Source organism: Lotus japonicus, chromosome 6 (genome assembly GCF_012489685.1).
Source record: "Lotus japonicus ecotype B-129 chromosome 6, LjGifu_v1.2".
Classification (NCBI taxonomy): Eukaryota; Viridiplantae; Streptophyta; class Magnoliopsida; order Fabales; family Fabaceae; genus Lotus; species Lotus japonicus.
In genome coordinates this window covers 37761002-37769847 of record NC_080046.1, presented here as the reverse complement: position 1 = coordinate 37769847, position 8846 = coordinate 37761002, and the positions used below count along the sequence as shown (strand labels likewise).

At 40.5% G+C, this 8846-nt stretch overlaps 1 pseudogene; it reads left to right on the top strand.

The window, feature by feature from the left end:
• Positions 1-1495: 1495 nt before the first annotated feature.
• Positions 1496-8563, top strand: LOC130725260 (polygalacturonase-like; annotated as a pseudogene).
• The last annotated feature ends 283 nt before the right edge of the window (positions 8564-8846 follow it).

Sequence of the window (8846 nt, the reverse complement as noted above, 5' to 3'; positions counted from 1 at the left end):
TCCAGCATGAAGATGGATCAGAACCTCTGACTATGATGCTTCTTGATCAGAAGATGTCTAGTCCAGAAGGTAACTCCATCAGAGTGTATGTACCCTTTGGTGCTGACTCTGAAGCTGAGACAGTAAACGTGTGTCAGTATCTCTGATGCATAGTTCCTTGTGCCCGTGTGACAGTCTGTCATAATGAGTGTTGATATGCTTCTCTCCTGCGTGTGATATGTGTATTTACTGTTACTATGATGTCTTTAATTTTCAACCGTTGATTTTAAATTGCTTTTTGATCAACAACGATTATTTTTAAAACCCACTATACACACACGTTCTCCTACACTTACGGTTTTACACTCTCTCTCTCAGTTTTTCAAACCCTTATCTGCACGATCTCTCTCTCTCTCTCTATTCATCATCTTCTTTCTACCCAAAACCTCCAACCGCTTCAAAAATGGTGAGACAAAACAGGAACGAAGCTGCTGACGCAACCAGGTTTCCTGTAAAGGGACTTGGTCAAGCTACAGGATAGGCAGGTCCTGAGGTTAAGAGAAATCAAGGTCAAGCTTCAGAGAAGATGATTCCGATTGCAGAACGGGGCTGTGCCGTTCAGTCCGTTTATGCTCCGGAAGAACTCCAAGTGCTGGCTGAATGGAGATTTGACCTGGATAATATAGCTGCAAATGGGTATGATCTCCGACCCGAAGTTCAAGCTCAGGGATGGGAAGAGTATTTCAACAGGCTTAAAGGTCCAATTTATGACAAATTGGTCAAGGAATTCTGGAAGCATGCCGATTGCGATGATACTCAAGTGGTTTCTTACATTGACGGAAGGAGGATTATCATCACTGAGAAGTCCATTGTGAATCTGTTGGGTGCACACACTGGAACTGGGTATAGATTCCAACTAACAGAGTCGAAGCTGAAACCCAGAACAAAGGACGAAACCAACAAGGCTCTTTACACCAACTACAAACCTGGCAAGAGCGACTACAAGGTGATGGATCTTCATCCCAAGCTCAGAATCTGGCACAAGATTCTGCTTAACTGCATCAACCAGAGGCCTAAGGGTAGCTCTCCTGATTACATCAACTTCTGCCAGAAGGCGATGCTATTCTTCATTCAGGATAAGAAGAAGATCTGCCTTCCCTTCTTCCTGTTCTCTTACCTGAAAGAATGCATCAGGAAGTCCAGAACCACTGCATCCATCAAGTCTGCCATCAAGTACATTCCCTTTGGAAGACTGCTCTCAGATCTTTTCATTGAGAGTAAACTTGTGGAAGATCTGACAAAGGCTGGCTGCACAGAGTATCTGACCATGATTGTGAGTGATGTCTTCACATCCACATCTTTGAAGAAGATGAGATTGGTCAAGAAGAGGATAGACCCTGCTCATGAAGATACTTCAGATGAAGTCAGAAGAAGAAGAATCCCTCTGAATGACTATCCTTTGTGGACCCAAGCAGGCAACCCAGAAACTATCAAGTGCTACATTGATGATCTAAGGATGCAAGGCTTTGAAATTGATGTAGACGAGTTCTTCAGGCGATTGCCACCAGCTCAAGAGTTTGATTCTCCTCCCAAGAGGAAAACTAAGAGAAAGATCATCTTGGAGGAATCCTCTGAAGAGTCTGACTCTGATGCTGCTCCGAAGAAGAAGGCAAAGGCTGACAAGCCTAAGAAGAAGAATGAGGAGACAACCATGCCTGATGATGATAATGATGGTGATAATGATGGTGGTCCCCCTCCACCAAAGAAGAAGAAGCAAGTCAGAATCATGGTGAAGCCTACCCGGGTGGAACCAGCTGCTTAAGTGGTCAGAAGGATTGAAACTCCGTCCAGAGTGACTCAGTCATCAGTGCGATCATCAAGTAAGTCTGCTGTTGTTGATTCTGATGATGATTTAAATTCATTTGATGCACTCCCTATCTCTGCTATGCTCAAGCAATCCTCCAACCCACTGACTCCTATTCCTGAGTCCCAACCAGCTGCACAAATCACTTCTCCACCCAATTCCCCAAAGTCTTCATTTTTCCAACCTTCCCCAAATGAAGCACCTCTTTGGAACATGCTTCAGAACCAACCTTCTACAACCTCTGAACCAAACTCTCCCATTACCATCCAATACAACCCATTAACCTCTGAACCAATCATTATTGAACAACCAGAACCTGAACCCAGAACGTCTGATCACTCTATTCCAAGAGCATCAGAACGTCCGGTTGTTAGAACCACTGATACAGATTCCTCAACTGCTTATACTCCTGTATCATTCCCAATCAATGTTGCTGATTCCTCACCTTCCAACAACTCTGAGTCAGTTCGTAAATTTATGGAAGTTAGGAAAGAAAAAGTGTCTGCCATTCCAGAGTACTACCTTACAGTACCAAGCCCTAGGAGATACCCTGGACCTAGACCAGAACATCTAGTTGACCCAGATGATCCTATCCCGGCTGACCCATTACATGAAGCAGACCCCTTAGCCCAACAAGTTCAACAAGAGCCTATTCAACCAGAACCAGAAAACTCTGTGTCTAACCACTCTTCGGTTAGATCACCACATCCTCAGGTTGAAACCTCTGAACCCAACCTTGGAGCCTCTGAACCAAATGTCCAAACTTTTGACATTGGCTCTCCTCAAGGTGCCTCTGAGGCAAAAAGCAGCAACCACCCAACCTCTCCTGAAACCAACCTCTCCATTGTTCCCTACACACATCTCAGACCAACCTCTCTCTCTGAGTGCATCAGTGTTTTTAATCATGAAGCTTCACTGATGATTCGCAACGTCAAAGGTCATACTGATCTGAGTGAGAATCCTGACTCTGTTGCTGAAGAATGGAATAGTCTGAGTACTTGGTTAGTTGCTCAGGTTCCTGTTATGATGAGTCATCTCACTGCGGAAAGGGATCAAAGGATTGAGGCTGCTAGGCAGCGGTTTACAAGAAGAGTGGCTCTGCATGAACAACAGCAAAGAACTAAGTTACTTGAAGCTGTTGAAGAGGCCAGAAGAAAGAAAGAGCAAGCAGAAGAAGCTGCACGTCAAGCAGCTGTACAAGCTGAAAAGGCAAGATTAGAGGCTGAGAGACTTGAAGCTGAAGCTGAAGCTCTTAGATGTCAAGCTCTTGCCCCAGTGGTCTTCACTCCTGCTGCTTCTGATTCCACTCCAGCTCATCAACCTGCTCAGAATGTTCCCTCTAGCTCTGCACAGCCAAGTCCTTCCAGACTTGACATCATGGAACATCGTCTCAATACTCATGAGACCCTGCTGATGGACATGAAGCAAATTCTTCAAGAACTTCTGCGTCGCTCTGACAAACCTTAGTCTTAGGATTTCTTTCGTTTTTTCTTCTTAACTTAATTTTATTTTAATTCTACTTTATTTTGTTTTATTTGCATTATTTGCTATGCTTTGTTAGTTATCGTTTATCATTGCACACACACATATATATATATATATATCTATAACTTTGTGCTTGCAAAACCTTCTTTTCTTTATTCATATCAATTATGCTTTTACATCATACATTTTTTTTTCCTATAATCTAGAATGGAGGATCCTTCCTCATTCTTCTGCACTCCCGGCGTTGCTCTGCTCTTTCCTTCTCCAGCCGTTCAAGCGCATACTCTATGTTACTCAGCTTGATGCTAAGCTCGGTTCTCTCCAGACTATCTTCTATAGTCCTGAGTCTTCCTTCACCTGAATCACTTTCTCCTAGCAAATTCAGTTCCAGCTGGCTGAGTTCCTCCACTTCCTTCACGAAGCCAAGGAATTCCTTCAGATCTTTCTCCAGCTCTGGATGAAGATCTTCCTCAAGCAGTGTCTTCGTCAGCTCGTGTATAGTTCGTGTACCATCAGGGTGCCGGATGTTAAGGAACATGTCTTCCTCGAAGGCTTTCCTTCTGAGCTCTTCTAATGCCTTTCTGTATGATGCCATTTTCTCTTAATTGGTATTGTTCGAGTTGTGAAGCTTACTCTCTTCTTAATCGCTTTATATAGGCTTCACTTTCTCTCTGAAAGTTAATGCTCCTACAGTTTCTCGAGGTTAAGTTCTTAGTAACTGACCCTTCTCTTTACACCCTTGGCCGGTGGTAAACGTTCCTCTCTTGCATTAACTCTTCTCTTTAATTCGCCTTACTCTTATTCATGCATCGTTTTTTTTAAACTTAGACCTTCTCTAAGGGGTACTTCAAACTAAGTTTTTCACACCCCAAGCTTTTTGCTTATGACAAAAAGGGGGAGTACAACCCAGTTTTTGATGTGTAAGCTGTGTTAGTGTGATTTATTTTTCTTTTGGAGAATTTAAGAGTTCCACCTTTATGACCATAGATGTGTCACTGGGCAAATACAAGGAATACATTTCACTTCTTCTGAAGTGATTCTATTTGACTCTGATACCACTTATAGTTGACTCTGAATACTTATGCGCTCTGATTATTCTATTTCATCTATGTCATAAGTTTTTCACTCTGAACTCTTATATTATTTAGCTCAGAATCTAGACTCTACTAACATTTTCATTAAGTATTAGATTCAGGGGGAGCTAAGCTCAGAATCAAGCAGTGACTTGAATTCAGAATGAGCAAGATAAACTTTTCACATCAGAATAAGTCTTATTCTATATCTCTAAACTCTGAGTGAATTCAGTTTATTGTTTAAGAATTGTTCATCAAAAATCTTAGTTTTGTCATCATCAAAAAGGGGGAGATTGTAAGATCAAGTTTTGATCTAATAGTACAACTCTATGTTTTGATGATTACAAGTTAACCTTTTGATATGAACAATTATGGTACTCTAACGTGTTTTTCTGAGTGTGCTACTTACAGGCTCTGACCTCTATTTTATCTCACACAAATCAGAAGCACTATGCTTAAAGAGTGACCCAGGCAACGCTTTCGCATTCTCCATGTTCAGTCTGAACAGTGGAAAAGCTTCAGAAGATCTGAAGTAAATCAAGCTCTGATAAGGACTCAGCTCACTTGAAGCTCTGATGATCCAGACGTTTTGACAACCTAGAGACTCTGAAGGTTCAGAAGTTCTGATGGTGTAGAAGACTCTGAACATCCAGAAGCTGAAGAGTGAAGACTCTGATGTCAAGAAGCAACTGGCTCTGAAGACCATGTACTGATCCTCTGAAGTGAAGATCAGAAGGTACAACGGTCAGAGGATCCAAGCTTCCCTCTGACTCTGATCAATCAGCTTCACAAGTTCCAACACGAAGCGCTCCTCTGATCAAAAGTCTACGAGGTTAAGGTCAAGTCACTATCCAAAGTACAAAAGCAAAGTGTACTATCCTGACGACCTACCTAACATCCTCAGCCACCGCAGAAGCTGGAATTTCCAGAACTGCCCTCCAACGGTAGCATTTCCATGCAACGTTCAACCCTAATCCTTGGAGTATAAATAGAGGCTGAAGATTGAAAGAAGCGGCAAGAAGCATTTTACACACGCGCAAGAAATATTCAAATACTTCTAAGCTTTCTTTCATCTTGAATTTCATTGTGTTTACTATAAGCTTTTTAGAAGCACTTTCTTTGTAAACAAGAACTTCATATACAGTTGTATAGTTTGCCTTTAGGAGATCAAGGTTGATCGGATCCTAGAGAAGACTAAGAGAGTGAATCTTAGTGTGAGCAAAGTCAGTGTATTGTTAGTCACTTGTAGGTTTCAAGTGCAGTTGTAACTTATACCTGATTAGTGGATTGCCTTCATTCTAAGAAGGAAGAAATCACCTTAACGGGTGGACTGGATTAGCTTGAGGGATTTATCAAGTGAACCAGGATAAAAATCCTTGTGTGCTTTTCTATCTCTTATCTTAAGCACTTTGTTCTCGAAATACTTGATAAAATCTTTAAGGTGGAAGTTTTATCTTGAAAACGTTATTCAAACCCCCCCTTTCTACCGTTTTTCATACCTTCAATCTCTACCGCTACCTCTGATATGTCCCTTCAAATCATAATAAAGTCTGTCAATTTGAATTCAAACCAATGAGCTTCAGCCGTTGTAACTTCTCATTTAATGTGTCATTCCCGTCCCCCAAAACCTACGTCATGCTCCCCTGAGTAATCATTTCATCTTGCCACGATGGGACACGATTTCCCAACCGCTATTCACCCTAACTTTTAAATTCCCCCTTATCCTATCATTCACCACTTATTGCCAACTGCCCTCATACTTGCTCCTGGCTCTCGTACCGGCTTCCTTCAACGACTCTGCAAACCCCGACCCTTCTTGCTCCCCTTCGCACAGCCTTCTTCCGGTTAGTTCTTCGTCCTCTCTCTCTCTTCATTTTTTATGATGCCCTCAACAGGAGCCCTTTCCTCTATGGAAGAAATCAAAGCTCATCGCTTGGAAACCTTCGCCACTCTTCCTTCACCTGTCCAGGATGCTCCTAACCAAGGAATCCTTGACCAGCCATCGGAGCTTTCCACCAGCAATTCTATCTCCGACCTTGCCCGCAGGGCTGGCGGTCTCTATAGCACCCCGCTGTTAGAGAACCTCCTTCGCACCAGCGGATGCCGGGACCAAGACCGCCCCTGGCAACACTGCGCGTCCAATAACCCCAAGTACTCCCATTTCTTCTTCGTATACGAGTATTTGTTTCTTGATCTTGGCATTAAACTCATCTTCTCCCCGTTTCTCACCCAAGTGCTGCGTGATTGATGACCCGGTATTTAAGGCTATTTTTCTAGTTTATTTGCATGCATTTTAATATATTATTTAACATATTTTAGTTATTTTAGGACACTTTAGATTTATTTCATGCATTTTAATATTTTTATTTAGTTTTAGTATTTTTATATATTTTATATTATTTTTTAGATATTATTAGGATTTATTTACTTTAATTTAGGATTAAATAAGTTTATTTTAAGTTGCTATCTTATTTTTATCTTCTATTTATTTTATTTTATTGTTATTTTAGGAGAAAATATGAGAAGAGAGAGAAAATCAGGAAAAAAAGGAAAAGAATTTCGCAGCTTTTAATGGGTTGTGTTCCAGTGTTACGCGCGTCCAGGATCTTACCGTGTAACCGCGCATCAGATCGTGCCACGTAGCAGACCCTGTTAACCAACGTCCAGGCTACTGAGCGTGCACCGTGTTATGGTGAACCTGACCGCACAAGATCATCTACTGAATCAGAAAAGGACAAAAACGCACCGGTTACGAAAATCATTATAAAATCAGTTTTTGACCTATTTTTTGGGATCTTTTTCATCTTTCTTTTCTCCTAAACCTAATAAAAGGCTTAAATAAGTTTTTGGTCCCTAACCTTTACTAAATGCTTGGTTTTCGTTACTCGCCGGAGCAAAGGTGGGTTTCTAATGGAGACTTAACTCAGGTAATTAAGATCATACCGAGTTTACGAAATTAAAGCAAACTTTATAAATTTTATGTTTCTTATGATCTTATCTTAATTTTGTGTTTTGTTTGTTCTAAAGGCTTTGGCTAATGCTTGGAAAGATGCATGTGCATCACTAACTCCAAGCAAGGGTGTGGTCCCTGGAGGCATAAACAAGTTAAATCAAATAGAACTTAAAGGACCTTGTGGGACTCCTATTGAGGTTCAGGTTGATGCAACAGTTCTAGCACCACAAGACCCAAGCCACCTTAATGGAGATACTCAATGGATTAAATTTACCTATATTAATTTCCTTACCTTGTCTGGTGGGGGAACTTTTGATGGTCAAGGTGCAATTGCATGGACCAAAAGTACTTGTGGAAAAATGAAGCATTGCAAGCAACTATCAATGGTAACGAATGACTCAATTTCTCCACATTGCAACTAGTAACTTAAATTTTGGATGCTCGCCTAGGCAGCAGAATAATAAGTATTGTATAGAAGTTTTGATTAATTTAACCTTTTATGAATCAATCTGAATCATTTAATATAAAAATCAAATATTAATAATTTACAGTAGATAGTTGTAGAAAATATGCATGCAGAAGATCCATGTTAAGTAATTATAAATTGAATTTTTTCATCTAACTCTAATGTATTAATTGGGTTTTTTTATGAATATTCCTGTAGAATTTCGGTTTTGGTTTCCTCAACAATACGATTATCCGGGACATAACATCAAAGGATAGCAAATATTTCCATGTCAATGTTCTCGGTTGCAACAACATTACATTTATAAACTTCCACGCTATTGCTCCTGGAAATAGCCCAAACACTGATGGAATCCACATTAGTAGATCAACTCTAGTGAACATTACTAACACAAACATTGCCACTCTGGCGATGATTGCATCTCTTTGGGTGATGGCAGCAAACAGATTAATGTCTTAAATGTGACGTGCGGACCCGTACATGGCATTAGTGTTGGAAGCCTCGGAAAGTATCCAAATGAAGAACCTGTAGAGGGTATCACAGTCAGAAATTGCACACTCAACAACACAGATAATGGTGTGAGGATCAAGACTTGGCCTGGTACTCCAGGAGCTATTACAGTGTCTGATTTGCATTTTGAGGACATTGCCATGTTTAATGTCAGGAACCCTGTAATTATAGATCAAGAGTACTGCCCTTGGAACCAATGCACAAAACAAGTATTTAACATAAGTCACCCTTGATTAATTCAATTAAATGTAAGGTAACATGGAAATTTTGGTAGCTAAATGAGTACACAACTTGAAAATGCTAAATTAGAATATCATTCTTATATATTTGAACTAAATTTAGTGTTTCATGCATTCTCATGCATTTTTATCTTTCTTTGAGTCTTTATTTTGTTTTGGTAATTTTGTAGTTTTATAGGGACTTTTCTTGCATTTTAAGTAAAGTTTAGGACTTGTATGATTTTCTTATGTTATACGAGGGACCTCTTTGCTAATGAGCTCTTTGAGCTTCTGGATA